This window comes from Callorhinus ursinus, unplaced genomic scaffold, assembly GCF_003265705.2.
Source record: "Callorhinus ursinus isolate GAN/ISIS: 27379988/994484 unplaced genomic scaffold, GSC_fseal_2.0 scaffold29, whole genome shotgun sequence".
NCBI lineage: Eukaryota > Metazoa > Chordata > Mammalia > Carnivora > Otariidae > Callorhinus > Callorhinus ursinus.
In genome coordinates this window covers 20102412-20118020 of record NW_027397091.1, presented here as the reverse complement: position 1 = coordinate 20118020, position 15609 = coordinate 20102412, and the positions used below count along the sequence as shown (strand labels likewise).

At 46.3% G+C, this 15609-nt stretch overlaps 1 long non-coding RNA gene across 1 annotated transcript; it reads right to left on the bottom strand.

Moving 5' to 3' along the window:
- Positions 1-8958: 8958 nt before the first annotated feature.
- Positions 8959-14379, bottom strand: LOC112828148 (uncharacterized). Its single transcript, XR_003209425.2, has 3 exons — positions 14319-14379; positions 9937-10019; positions 8959-9080 (listed from the first exon to the last, which is right to left on the bottom strand). It is a non-coding gene; the product is annotated as an uncharacterized lncRNA (long non-coding RNA).
- Positions 14380-15609: the final 1230 nt, after the last annotated feature.

Here is a 15609-nt window from a genome sequence, read left to right as displayed (position 1 = left end):
CAAACACTGAGTTGCCCCGGATGACTATTTCCTATCATTACAACAGACTCCTGCCCTGACGTTTCTGGATGGAACCCCAAAACAGAAAGGGAGGATGAAGCTGGGGAGCCCTCACTCTTCAGACCACATGTGAAACCCCAAGTGAGAGGACTGTAGCAACTTCCCGTTCAGCACATGATGACGCTACTCTTTTGGTCCTTATGAATCACCCCTTGTCACCCTTGTGGTGTTAGTCACTCACTGGAGCTCAGAATCCAGCAAAGGACTGCTTGTGCCCTGGGCAGGGGACAAGGATGACCATCTCATCATGGGGTTAGTTCCAGGGGGACGACCCCTCAGACAAATGAGTGTTCCAGATGACTGCTGCTTGCCGCTCTAATGAGGTGACAAGTAAAAACTGTACTTGTTTCGATTTATTTAAAAAAAAATGAATTATTGCACAAGTGATGCACATTTGTCAGAGGAAAATTAGCAATATAAATGTGCAAAACCAAGACAAAATAAATAAATTCTCCTAAACTCCACCACCCAGAGACAGATTGGTATTAGCATGTTGACATGGTTCCATTCTGATGCTTTTCTGGATGTTTATGTGAGTGTATGTGTGAGTGTGTGTGTGTGTAGGAGCAGAGTCACACTGTAAGGCTCGGCTCTAATGTACTTTTCCATACCAAATATATCGTGTGTGTCTTTTTATGTCAATGAATTTACATCATCAATTTAAAGCTACCTGGCACTCCACTAGCACGGATGTGGATTTTTCTAAGATAGTAACTACTTTTAATGAAATCTTTCTAAAATGTGTTCCACCTCACTCTCTTGCTTCCTCCCCCTCCTATTTCCTAATCAGAGTAGGAACATGACATAAGCTTATTTCTAGGGGCCTCAAGTTCACCATTATTTGATGAACCCCATGTACAATTTCAACAAAGAGGCAGTTTGGTGGAAGGAAGACTTCTAGATGAGGACTCGGGAGTGGCTCTGGTTTAGCCACAGATCAGTGCTGGACCTCAGGCGTGTTATCTAACTGCTCGGGGCCTTGTGTTCCTGATTTTATGAGAGGGAAGTCTTCCCATGGGATGCCTCACTGATTCCTGCCCCGAGCAGGATTGCATCTGCTTTAAGGATCTTCTCTCTTCGTTCCCCCATCATAAAATAGGCCCAAGGACACCTGCCACACCTGGTGACGTCACCTACATTCAGGTTTATTATAGGCAGGATGGGTCCGGAATATGGTCCTTGGCATCGAGGGACCCTCAAACCCTTATGAAGGACTGGCCCACCCTAGCGATTATCCTCTGGAGAAGAGAGAGTCCAAGGAACAGGAGATGACACCGTATTAGAATCACACCCAGGCTGTAGCTTGAAGTGCGGCCACATAGCTGGGTGCATCCACATCTCCTGGGATGTGTTCTAAGGGTTCCAGGGCCCCAGCTCAACTCCTGTGCATCATTACCTGTGTGGGTGGACCCCCGCTAGTATGCTTCTAAACAAGCACCCCTAAAGTTTGCCAAAGGGAATTAAAGGGAGCTAAACTCATTGCCCCACTCACAAAATGTTATTTCTCCTAAAGTTTCAAATGGCTCTGCACTGGGAAGCACCTTTAATTGTTGATTGCTTGCTGGATGCTTAGCCTGGAGTGAGAGGGTGGGTGGGAGGAGAGGGAGACAGATGAAAATTAATATTTTTTCCTCAATTTTTCCACTCAAAATTCTTCTTTCCATGTTTTTCTTTTGCTTTTGGGGCTCCACACAGTAAATGTGTCTCCTTTCTTTTCTTTCCAGAATGTGCTTTCCTCTCCATATTCTCCCTGACCCTAAAGCCCATGCCACCCCTGGCACAGATGAAACCCGGTCCTAACCCTCAGAAACCGTCCAGCCCAGCAACCTGTTTTGAGGACAGGACAGTATATGCACATTTTAAAAAGACAAGAGAAATGGCTATGAATGTGTGTGGGGGGGCACTTAAACCGATTGCTTAACTGGAGTGGACGTTCCCTGGGTGGATGAGGAAGATTTTGCTAATCTGTGTGGTCTGAACAGACAAGTTCCTGTAGATTACATTGCATTTATCTTGGCTCTGCCCAGAGGCGATTTGGCTCTGATAAGGAGACCTCTAGCAGAGTCTTGTTGGCTTCCGAGGAGTGGAAGAACTGTCAACCTGATCCCTCAAGAGAAAAGGCTGTGTCTTATGTGGCTCTGTGATTTCCTTAAGATCTTGGAATAGTGCTTTCATTTGTCCAATAACGTTTATTTATTAATTAAACATCTGTTAAACCCTGGAGAGCTGCCAGACACTGTAGTAGGTGGTCATATGTTAGAATAAATAAGCGATGGGCTCATTGTGGATGACCTTTATCATTCTTCAGAGAGTTAAAAATATGATTCAAAATTGTTCAAATGAAATGTAATCAGCTTATATATATCACGTTAATACATAATTAAATATATAAAACCATCGTTTTTCACTACTCATGGAAGAGCTGTTCTTCATAAGTCTGTTTTCCCTTTAAATCACACTTCCCCGTCTCTATAAAAGCTATTTTCATGGAAACCTTTCCCGAACAAATTGCACATTTCCGTTTCCTTAAACAAGATGTTCTTGCTTGGATTTTAACTTTATTTTACTTGTTTTATATGGTGCTATTGGGTCAAATGAACCATATAGATCCTGCACGCCGCCCCCCTGCTCAGGGACCCTGCCTGTGGCCAGGTTCGGGGCTCTGCCTTTGTGCTGAATCAGTATTTCCATTGTGCCCACCTGTGGGTGGTCACCAGGTCCTTGACCACACACACACAGCACACATGCTGGCTGCTAGCTAGCGTTCTTCCTCTAGGTCACATCCTCGCACTGGCTCCGTCTTGACTCTGACCCTCGGCTTTGCTGCTATCACCTCCTAGCCTCTAGCATCTTCCATCTGCAATACTCATGGACTTGCTATAAACACCTACAATTCTGTACAACATCAGACTTGGTTCTGCAACTCATAAAGGAAAATAGATTATATGTGCAAAGATATGGATTTTTATTTGTCCTTTTACCAGGTAATAGAATCCTAAGGACAATTGAAACTTTCTGATGATTCAAAATAGCTTCATTGCAAGATACTGATTTTAAGGTTTTCCACAAAACACCATGAGTTCCTGGTGTTCCCTCCCGCCTAAAGGTGCTTCTTGTCTGGGTTCCGGCGTCCTTCCTGCGAAGACACACAGCTACGTGGTCCCTGACTCCAGCCAACAGGCTGTGTCACCACACGCTGGATGGTAAGCAGGCCAGCATGGCAGAAAGTCTAGTCTCGGTAGAGCTAAGTCATCTGAGGCATTCCTGATCATTCAATGCAGAGCTGCCTACTTTTCCTGCTTTGGGAATTTGCCTTATGAAAATCAGGAGTGTTCGCATTGTGGAATAGAGCTTCCCCTTGAAATGATACATGCTGAAATAAAAATCTCAAATAATGTGGGAAAGTACATAACGCAAAGTAAGGTATTACTTCATCATGTAACGAGAGACAGAAACTGGGAGCTTATCATCAGTGCTACCGAAGTGAAAAAGGCCCAGTTACCTTCAGAGTGGTCACATTTTATTGGCTCAATTTGCTACTAGAAACCAACGAAAGTCACTACTGTACACAATGTTCAGCTGACATAGACTCTCTTTCTTACTAATGTGCAAGTCCTGATGTAGGGAATAAATGCTACTGGGAGGAAAGAGAAAAACCTACCAGCCACTTGTCTGGCAAATATTTATTGAGCCCATTTATGCCATGTCAGGCTGTCAGTGCAGGCCAGTCTCTGTGCCTCTGGCCCTCACCTGGAGCACCCCTAGTCTTGTTGCAGCACCCCTGGGAAAGTCTGGGGCTGAACACTCGGGCCTACGGCTGGTGGGCTGTCCTGGCAGGGCCGGACATGGCCCCTGCTGGTCTGAGGCCCACCTGGGGGCACTGTTCTAGTGTGAGGACTGCCGTGTGTTGACCTAAGACCCCTCCCCAAGAGTCTCCACACCTGGCCTGCTCTTTCTCTGTGACCACTTCCTGCCTTAGGAAGCCAGATAGTTCACAAAACTTGATTTAAAGAACCTAAGGCTTAGTACTTTTAGCAAGTTTTGCCACTCACTCCAAGAAGTCATATCAGGAGCCCCTTTTTGAGGCTGACCAGTCAAACCTGCTCTATCACCTCTGGACACCTCAAACGCCCCTTCCTCAGGCTTTCCCTGACCCAAAACATCAGCGCCCATCCATCCTGAGCCCCCAGCCTTTTTGCATTTCTGTTCACAGCATTCACCTGCCTGTCACCCATGTCTAATTGCATGCTGGATGCTTCCTGCTAGCAGGTGAGCCCTGTATGAGGAGTGGCGGGAATGGTCCATTCTGTTCATCGCTGACTCCCTAGCCCTTCCCAGTGGGCACTAGGCTGTGCACTTTGAAGGAATGGGTGCAGGAATGAATGCATCAGGCAGACAGGGCCCCTGCCTTTGCTCCCAGCTGTCCTGAGCTGCAGTTCCGAGTCTGTTGACATTGAAGAAAGGAGGATCCAAGTCCTCATGAGCTGACTGAGCTGGCAAAGTCCATGCAGACTCTTTTATCTAGTGCCCGGTTTCAAAGGGTTGCAGCAACGGGTGTGGAAAGTGGGAAAACTGTGGTCCTGGGGCTCAGGGAGGGGTGGGCGGCAGCGGAGCCCAGCCCCCACCTGGACCTCCTGGTCATCTGCCCGCTTGGCCGTCAGGCATCGACTCAGAGTCCAGCTCCCCACTCCCTAAGCAGAGTCACATCTTGTCAACGTCCCCAACCTGCACCTGCTGCTGCCCTCTTGCCTTGTAGGCACTCACTTAGGTGTTCTCTCAAAATACTCTGAGCCCCAAGAAGGCAGAGGCCTGGGTCATTTGTGTTTGTGACTATGAGGCCCAGGACACGGAGGCTCGTCCTGCGCCTACAGGCTGGCTTTGTCCCTGGACAAGAGCGGGTGGCTAATGCCGGGAAGGCAGGATGGAGGGAAGGGAGGGGTTCTCACCAGGACGGTTTCTCCTGTGAGCATTGGTGACATGGGCGTCATTCATGGAGGCAGGGCAGAGCCTTGGTCTAACTCAGTGTCCCCGAATTTCTTGCCTCTGTGGCTCTGAGGACCTCTGGACAGCTCTGTGACAAAGCTGTCTTGGGCTGATGCACAGCCACCAGGCTGGGTGCCAAGCGGTCAGGGAGCTCAGTGGATGGACATGCCCTGGGTACCTGGCCATGGCCAGGCCCACACATCATGACACTCAGCTTGGGCTGACCCAGAACCCCAAGCGATCGCCCTGCTAGGTGGGGGGAGGCCAGGCCAGGGCTGGTTCCTGGAAAATCTCACCCCAAGGCCACCTCCCAACTTGAGCTAATAACATTAGGTCATTCGGTTTATGCCATAATGCCTCATGTCTCCCAGCTAACCCATTTTTAAAGTATGTTTTTTGGATTTTTCTTTTAAATACACAACCTTGTCAGCTCTTAGTTACAAGCTGAACAACACCCTGGAGATCACGGAACTGAGTCTTGGTTTCAAAAGAAATTATTAAAAGTTAAGAAAATCAAAGAATAGTTAAGGGTGGAAGTAAACACCAGAAGAATTTTTTTTTTAATTAATAGCATAATAAACTAAAATTGGATAATGAAGGGAAGTCGAAAAAGTGGCAGAGCTCAGAGAGGAGTGATCAGTTTTGTGTAAATGGAAGCTATGTCACCTCATGGAGCAATATCGTCGTGAGAGTGAGAATGAGGACAAACTTGGCAGTTTGGAAATAATCAGAAGGACACATGCACCCCCAACAAAGAAACACAGGACACAAACAGGCAGAAAATAGAAAGCACACAGAGAGCAGAAAGGCAGAGCTGAGACCAAGGAGCTCCGAGATTTGACCAGCCTGAATTAAGCACTGAGAAGTAAAACACAACCCCTGAAAAGGTGAACCACGAAACTCCTAGAAGGAAATATAGAAGAGTTAGAAGACTATGGAATAAGTGATTTTGGAGCGGAGAGGAGACGAGCAACCAAGGCACAAGAGGCCGTAAAGCAAACACTAGATACACTGTGTGGAGCTAGAAGGAATCATAGGTTCAAGAAGAAAAGACAAATACAATTTAAAAAGAACGACCAAGTGTGAAATACATTTGCATCATATACCACATTCAGAGGGTGTGCTTTCTTTATTTCCTATTTCATTATTACCTGTCAGTGAGGAAGCCCCTAGCAGGATGGGCCTGGGACAGAGACAGAAGCAGAGAAACCATCCCCTTGCACGGAGGAGGGTGGGCGGGGGCCGCAAACCCAGCACAACATTTACCCAGGGCAATGGGCAGCATCTGTCAGAACCTAAAAATGCTAATGCCACTTGCCTGACAGGTCCCCATGTCGGAGTGTTTCCTGTACCTGTCCGTATGTGTGTGTGGGTTTATGACAGCAAACATACAACACGATGGCATGTTTATCAGCCAGGGCTACATAAGTCATGGCAGAGCCGACCAAAGGTCGCCTCACTCCGCAGCCTGAAGAGCACGGAGCTCTGTTTTTGCTCAGAGAGAAAAGCCAAGTGTAGAATGGCGTCTCGAATAGACCGGTGCCTGTGTAAAAGTCACAGAGAGAAATTGTTTTGCATCTTCGTGCGTAAATGAGATACCAGGAACCTCTATAGCAGCTGAGGAGGGGATGCCTCTAATTTCTGAAACACCACCTAGTTAATCCCTTGTCGCAAGCACACTTCAGGGGGTGGGGCAGGCGTGATTATGCACCCAACGGTCATATGTTCTATGTCATATGTCCTCCCAATGCCAAACATCCTGCCACTTGTTAGGCAAGTATGACGCTACTCATAGGTGACCAAACGGATGTCTTGGTTTCTGGCTTACAGGATAAGGTCAGACAGAGAATGAATCTGTAAGAATCAAGGGCCTGCATTTCTATTACTGGCAGGCACAGGGGGAGCATACTCTGGCCTCCTGCGGATGCCCCAAGGCTCTGCACGCCCCCTCTCCTTCTCTTGACTTAGGTTTCCATGCATTTGGAAATCTTTAATCAGACAAGATTTGGGCAGGATTTGGAGATTGAGCAACGTTGTGGCAGCCGGGACTATTCCATGCAAGCTAGTGTATACTTGCCAGGAAAGAGAAATGGATTAGTCTATAGATGTCACAACTGCCACGTCACCCCAGCCAAGCCCAGCCCTCCCCGCTTACCCAGCGGGGATGGTGCTGGGCTCCAGTCTCAGCTGGGTGGTCCTGACGAGCTTGAGAAGCTTAGAAACGAGATTCTGGACAAATTGCAGACTCCAAGTGAGCCAGGTGTGGCTGGGTGTGTCTGCGGGAGCTGGAAGCCTCTGGCAGATCTGTGGGGGTGCAGGAAATACTCGTAATGTGAGTTCTGCAAACCTGCTCTGACATTTTACACATTGATGTTGCAAATCTGTCTGTCTGGATTCCTAAGTGTTTTTTTTTTTCTTTGCAAATTATTATTATTCGTAGATCATAAAGAATGCAAGCAGGTCTCCTCAATCTAACTCTGATGATTTTGGCTACTACAGAAAGAAATGTCAGTCTGAGAACCCAAATGCAGGATGTGGCCAGCTCACCTGAGCAGAGATGTTGGTCTGGAGACTTGAGAGTGGGATGAGTGAGGTGGGAGTGAGACAGAAAGCCTGTCCCCCATCCCACCTGCAGCTGTCCTATCGGAGCCTCCCAGGCGACAAAGGGCCAGCGTACGGTGCCTCACCCACTTACACCACGTAGGCAGCCTCATGGCCGAGGGAAAACTTTTCTTTTTTACTTTTTTAAAAAATTTAATTTATTTTATTTTATTTTAATTCAATTAATTAGCATATAGTGTATTATCAGTTTCAGAGGTAGAGTTCAGTGATTCATCAATTGCAAACAACACCCAGTGCTGGTTACATCCCATGCCCTCCTTAATGCCCATCACCCAGTTACCCCATCCGCCCACCCACCTCCCCTCCAGCAACCCTCAGTTTGTTTCCTATCGTTAAGAGTTTCTTATGGTTTGTCTCACTCTCTGTTTTGTCTTATTTCATTTTTTTCCCTCACTTCCCCTATGCTCATCTGTTTTGTTCCTTAAATTGCACATATGAGTGAAATCATATGATAATTATCTTTCTCTGACTGACTTATTTCATTTGGCATAATACCCTCTAGTTCCAACCACATCATTGTAAATGGCAAAATTTCATTTTTTGATGGCTGAGTAGTATTCCATTGTATATATTTACCACATCTTCTTTATCCATTCATTTGTCGTTGGACATCTGGGTTCTTTCTACAGTTTGGTTATTGTGGACATTGCTGCTATACACATTGGGGAGCAGGTACCCCTTCGGATCACTACATCTGTATCTTTGGGGTAAATACCTAGTAGTGCAATTGCTGGGTCATAGGGCAGTTCTATTTTTAACTTTTTGAGGAACCTCCGTACTGTTTTCCAGAGCGACTGCACCAGCTTGCATTCTTACCAGCAGTGTGAGAGGGTTCCCCTTTCTCCATATAAGGGAAAACTTTGCTTTTAAAAGGCAGAGTGAGGGAAGAATCAGTCTGCCTCCCTGGGCCTTCCTGTAGAATGAGGACCAGTGGCAGGGGGTTTACATTGATCCCAATCTCCCCTGGCTTCAACCTCAAACACCCTCCCTTCCCCAAACTAGGCATTCCTTCCATTTATCCTTTATTTAGCACCCCCATTGGGAATGTCCTGCTTCCTTCTCCGAGGGACAGACCTTGGCTCTGGGCAATTTTCTTCCCACTCTTAGAATCTGCTCAAGGCTTTCCCTGGAATTTTCGCTGGGCTATTCCTGCACATCCTCCTGTGCATTGGTTTTCCTGCCTGGGTATGGTATGGAAGGCTTGCTAGCAGAGTCAGCCCTCCCTGAGAGGCACTGTCAAATATCCAGGCAGCTGGTGGGCTGTGCTCTGCTCAGAATGATCTGTGTGGTCCCCCAGGTTGATACTGCCAGGTAGTGAGCAGAGGAATGGATGGCTTAGTGGCCTGGGCTTGCGAGCTGCCCATGACCTTGGACAGGGCCCTTGGGTACTTCTTCATTGTCTCCTCGTCCGTATCCTGCAAGCCAACCAGAGTAAGTTGAGAGTACCAAGGGGGAGCCACCAGTACAGCTTTCTTATTCCCATGGGCCCCAGATGTGGGCACCCCCTAGCCCAGTGCCATTGCTGCAGGCTTGGGGAGCAGGCACTGGCTGCATGGGCACAGTGTGGCTTGGACTCTGGGCTGGAGCATACAGTGTAGCTAGTCTCTAAAGAGGGCCCCCATAAAGCACACTGCCCAGGGTTTACCCCTTCTTGTGGTCCCCCCATATGGAATTGGGGTTGGGTTCTGACTCAGTGTAATCAGGAGAAAGTGGCAGAATGGATGCTCTGGAGGACAGGCAGCTTGGAGCACTGGCTCTTGGTACCCCAAGCCACTGTGCCAGAGGGTCCACAAGAGAGGCTCCGTCAGAGAGGCCGTGTGGGGAAGATGCACCCCTCCGAACCAGCCAGACCTGCAGATGGCTCCGCCCCCGCCCTGTTGACTTCTACTGAAGGGGACATCCTGGAGAGGGCCACAAGTGCCCCCCAGAGCCCAGCCACCCCGAACCCAGAGGCCTGGCAACTTGGCTGTGGTTCTAAACCACTTAGGTCTGGGGGGTTCTGTTAAAGAGGAAGAAATAATCCAAAGGGAGTCCAATGGCTGCATCCACCTCACCTCTGCTGCTTACTGGTTGTGCAGCCTCGGTCACTTAACCCTGTGAAGGCCCTGCATCAGAATAAATGCAAAATAGCTGCTGTTGTAATTCATGTCCCCTAATGAAAGGGCATTGGCATGAAGTTAGGAGCACTTCCATCCCCACAAACTGGCTTTCCCTTATATGAACCGGGGCTGGGAAGTTAGAAGTGCAGGGACCCCTCTTCTAAGGCCTTACCTGGAGCCTGAAGTGAAGGTGTCTTTTGAGTGAACCACATCTTTTCCCATCTCCTATGTGCAGGGAAGCATTTCCTTGTCGTTCTGGGGGAGGTCACAGCTTTTTAGTATATATCTACAGAACTGAATCACAATCTAAGAGGCATTTATACATCCATAGCTGTGGGCCCACAGTCAAGAGACCTGGTCTCCTTCCTCTCATACTGACACCTTCAGCCCATTCTGGGCCCAAGGGGAGGGGGGTCATGGCTCACCCAGGTAGGGTGAGCACGGGCCCAGGCCTGACTCACTGCCAATACAATGCATTTCTTTAGAAGGCAAGGCTTCCGTGTGGACTTTCTTTTTGTACTTACAGTTTTTATTTCTTCAAATTGTAATAAAACAAACATAACATAAAACCTACCACCTTAATCATACTTAAGTATACAGTTCAGTGTTAGGCAGTACCTCTGCTTTATTGTGAAATTAATACCTAAAACTTTCATCCTGCAAAACTGACCTTTTGTCCCCATTAAACAAACCCTCCCTCCCCTTCCCACCAGCTCCTGGAAACCACCATTCTAACTTCTGTCTCTGTGAATTGGACTGCTCTAGATACCGCACATAAGTCCAGTTAATACAGCATCTGTCTTTTCATGACTGGCTTGTTTCACTCAGCACAATGTCCTCAAGGTTCATTCCTGTTGCAGCAGGTGTCAGAGTTTCTTTGCTTTTTAAGGCCAAATAACATTCTATTGTATGTATAGACCATATTTTGTTTATTTACTCATCCCTCCATGGACATTTGGTTTGATTTTACCTTTTGGCTATTATGAATAGTGCTGCTGTGAACATGGATGTATAAATACCTCTTAGACTGTGATTCAGTTCTATAGATATATACTAAAAAGTGGAATAAATATAGTTAAAAGTGGAATTGTGGGCACATAGGGTAATTTCATTTTCACCTTTTGAGGAATTGTCATACTGTTTTGTATAGCAGCTGCACCATTTCACATTCCTACCAGCAGTGCACAAGTTCTAATTTCTCCATATCTTCTCCAGCATTGTTACATTTTTTTTAATAGTAGCCAACCTAATGGATGTGAGGTGATGTCTCGTAGTTTTGATTTTCATTTGCCTAATGATTGTGTTGCTGAGTGCCTTTTCATGTGCTTGTTGGCCATTTGTATGTCTTCCTTGGAGAGATGGCTATTCTCATCTTTTGCCCGTGTTTTAATGGTTTGTTGTTGTTATTGAGTCATAGGAGTTCTTTATATATTCTGGATATTAACCCCTTATCAGATATAAGATTTGCAAATATTTTCTCTCACCCCATAGTCTGCCTTTTCACTCTGTCAGTTGTGTCCTTTCACGTATAACTGTGTTTAATTTTGATGTAGTCCGATTTATCTGTGTTTACTTTTGTTACTTATGCTTTTGACATCATATTCAAGAAATCATGCCCCAATAGAATGTTTTGACATCATATTCAAGAAATCATGCCCCAATAGAATGTCATGAAGGCTTTCCCCTGTGTTTTCTTCTAAAAATTTTGTAGTTTTAGGTCTTTGATCCATTTGAAATTATGTTTATATATGGTGTGAAGTAAAGGGTCCGATTTCATTCCTTTGCATGTGGACACCCAGTTTTCCCAATACCATTTGTTGAAAAGACTGTCCTCTCCCCATTGAATGATCTTGGAACCCTTGCTGAAAATCACGTAACCATATGTATGAGGGTTGATTTCTGGGCTCTCTCTTCTATTCTGTTGGTCTACATGTCTATCTTTATGCCAGTACCATACCATTTTGATTACTGTAGCTTTGTAGTAGGTTTTAAAATCAGAAAGTGTGAGACCTCCAACTTTGTTCTTTTTCAGTTTGTTTTGGCTAACCAGAATCCCTTATTTCCTATGAAATTTAGGATGGATTTTTCTATTTCTGCAAAAAAAAAATGCCATCAGGATTTTGATGGGGATTGCATTGAATCTGTCGACCACTTTGGATTGTACTGACTTCTTAACAATATTGTATTTTGATCCACAAACACAAGATGTTTTTCTATTTCTGTCTTCTCTTATTTCTTTCAGTAGTATTTTGTAGTTTTCAGAGTATGTCTTTCACTTCCTTGGTTAATTATATTCCTAAGTATTTTATTCTTGTTGATGCCATTGTAAATTGAATTATTTCCTTGATTTCCCTTTTGGATAATATATTCTCTGTGGATGGGCCTGGGGATGGGCATGGAGAATGTGATCCGGCTATGTCCGTGAGATCTTAGAATCCTGCCTTTGTAGAGTTGGTAAAGCCCTACACAGCCTTGGTTTAGGGCTCAGACTTTGCCAGAGAAGAGACTCACACCCAGAAAGGTCAACTGCTCACAGAGTGCATCCACTGAACTGTGTCCCAAGGGCAGAGCCTTAGCCTCGGTTCTTTCCATACCCTTCCAACTAAGGGTACTGCAAACTTAATGTCCACACCCGCCAATGTCTGCTGACAAAGAATCTGCACTGGAGCAATGATGTCTGTGTAAAACAAATACAATAAATGGATTCTGGTGTTCCCTAAAACTTGGCCTCAGTTAGAATAAATTGAATTGCTAGATAAGCAGACATTTTAAAAAAGCCTTAGCTGAAATCACAGTGTGGCCCCATAGAAAAGACCTCCACCCACTACAACCCCAAAGATGATGATGGTCATGGACCTAGTGGCTTCACCTGGCACTCAGGCTGGGCTCTGAAGGGCCGTGCTTTTGCTGTCCTTGAAAGTGTTTGCACTTTTCACACTGCCTGTGTTCTCAGAGGCCTTATCTCCAGGACACCCACTCTCTATTGTCATGTCCCCACTTCTCTAAACTTTGCAGCCCCACACGGAAGCCTCCAAGGGCAGGCTGTGTGGGCATGCAGCCTGTTGAGTCCCTGCCACCAGAGGCCTCATCTGTGACCACACTTCTGGAGCTAAGCCAGTGACCTGGCTCCACCCATGACCTTCCCACTGACTTCTCACTTCCTGGAATTATCAGGAAAATCCCCATGGAAATTTGAGGACAGCTGGGTCCCTTGGCACCGCTGCTGTGTGCTGAGAAAAGGGAGAGGCCTGGCCTGACTGCAGGGCTCTGTGACCCCGGAACCCCACCACTCGTAGGGGCCTGGGAGGAGGGGCCTACGTTCTGTCTTCTTCAGGTGCTTGTGGTTCCCAGACTGTGGAAGTGAGCCCAGGCCCTGCTGATATAGACAGTTGTCCTGTTCTTGGCCCCCAGGCCTCCAAAGAGGAACCTTTAGGGTGAGGACCTAACACCTCATTAGAAAACCCACCCACCTTTTCAATATGAAACCTAGCAATGAAGGAAGGAAGGATAAAGGGAATATTAAAAGTCAGTTCCTTTCAGCTCTCATTATGTGCCTGATGCCGTGCAAAGGACAACATTCTATGGTCTCACTGAATTATAATGACAATCTATGAGATTGCTATTACTATGACCCTCATTTTACAGATGAGGAACTGTAAGGGACAAGGCAGCTGCACATTTGGCACCAGCCTCACGCTCTCCAAGTCCTTGTCATTCATATGACAAGCCCTGCCCCCTGAGTTGGGGCTAATGGCAGCACGGGAAGCAGTGAGGGACTCCCCCCCACCAACCGCCTTGGTTCAGCTGCCCCTCTAATGCCTGCCAGGCCTGAGGCTCCCCTTTAGAGGACCTAGAGCCAGCCCTCCTCAGGATTCCTGCCCCAGCTTCGCCCTTCCCCCTCCCCCGGGAATGGGATCCAGAGGGTTCCAGACCAGGTCCACACTCAAAACATGCGTACAGCTCCCCACAGTCTCAGAGCTGCTGTTTACTCATGCTTTGAAAGAAAAGTTTTCTGATCCTCTTGGAAAATGGGTTAGGAAGCACTTTTACTGGCAACTGGGGACTAGTCTTTCTTTTCCTGGAAATACATGGTGGGTGCTTGATACGTGCTGTCCCTGAGGCAAAGTGCAAATGGGGGCAGGAAGGATGAACTGTGGCCTTAGCCCTGAGTCCCTGTCTAGAGCCCTGCTTCTGCTATTGCTGGAGGAATGATGCCCCAACTGACTCCAGGCCTGTCCCTCCCCTGGGAGCCAAGCAAGGACCCGAGCAGCATCCCGAGGAATGAATGGGAGGACTATGTCTCAGGCTAGACTCAGTTGCGTGGTCCAGGTGCAGTACACCCATCATGCATGAGCTCTGTATGAGTTCACCGGGACCCAACTTCCAGGCAGAATCAATCTGCACTGAACTGAGGCTGACTTGATGTATGGGCTGTTTCTCTTGGGTGTGGACAAAGAAGATAAGAGCCAGGAAATTAAATAGTGCATGATCCACAGAACCAGAAAATAAACAGTCATTGTGCTGACAATATAATGACAAGAAGCAGGGACTTACCGACAAAAGGGAAGGGCCATGGTAGCATTATCTGTGCTCGCCTAAAAGGGCAGTCGGTCACTTGTCAGCTCCTGGTGATTCTCAGAAGGCCTGACCTGTCCTTTCACATGTTGAAGGAATTGTTGGCCGTGTTGAGATTCTCAGATTATCAGAAGACTCCTCAGGGATAAGGTCAATTTAAGCTCAAGGACGCCATGTTGGTCTGATAAATATGACAACTGCGCACTGTAGCAGATACACGCAATGCTTGTGTGGCTGAATCGTTCAATTATGGAAGAAATTACCAATCTGTGGAGAAGGAGAAAATTGGGCTATTCTCTAGTGTGCTTTAGGAATGCCTAAAAGAGTTCACTGCACCACCCTGCAATAGCATAAACGCTGGATGCTCGCCTCTCCATGCTGGTCAGAATGCCAAACATCTGGATTAAGACTGGGGAATCAGTCCAAGCACTTGCAGATGGCTCTGGTTATCCCCAGCGAGCCAAGCCACAAACACACCACACGGGACACTCAACTCACGATCTGTTGATTGAATGGATGGCATGAACTGTGAAGACCAGGGTTCCCCAAACTGCATTTCTTGGAACACCATGGTCCTATAGGACATTAATGGTGTTACTTTTTTGAAAGTTTTCATCATAAGAAAAAAAAATTGTAAGTTTTTAGGAAGATGATGGTATAACTAGATTTAGCGAGGTGATCACTGAACAAGGTATACAAATATTGAATCATTGTGTTGTATACCTGAAACTAATATAATGCTATGTGTCAATTAAACTTCAGTTTTTAAAAAGTGTTATTTTAAAAAAGGAAAAGATTCCATGGTCATTGAGTTTGGAAAACACTACTTTAATGTGAAACAGTTGTCTTGATTTAGGGATTGTTAGTGACTTTAATATGATAATGTGTGTTTAATCAGCCAGTTGAGCATGCAACTACACGCAAGTTTTTTTGACAAAATACTGAAACTTTTAATTTTTTTTTAATGGAATATCTATTGACTTACCGTGGGAAATACATGATTCAAGGACAATGTCTTGCCCAATCCTGCTGGAAAAGTGAAAGAAAGCTATGTCACACTTAGTTGTACTGTTTGTAGGCCTGGTTTATTTTGTTGTATTCAAACCCTTGTCAAGGAAAGGAAATTTTGTCAGGATTCACATATTCTGACTTCTCTAACACCATTGCATGTTGCTCAGAAAACCAAGCCAGGCCTACATTTTCCACACCTACGATGTGGAAAGTCTGGAATGTTGGGCCACCTGAAGATGGTCCTCTGGATTTTGTCCCC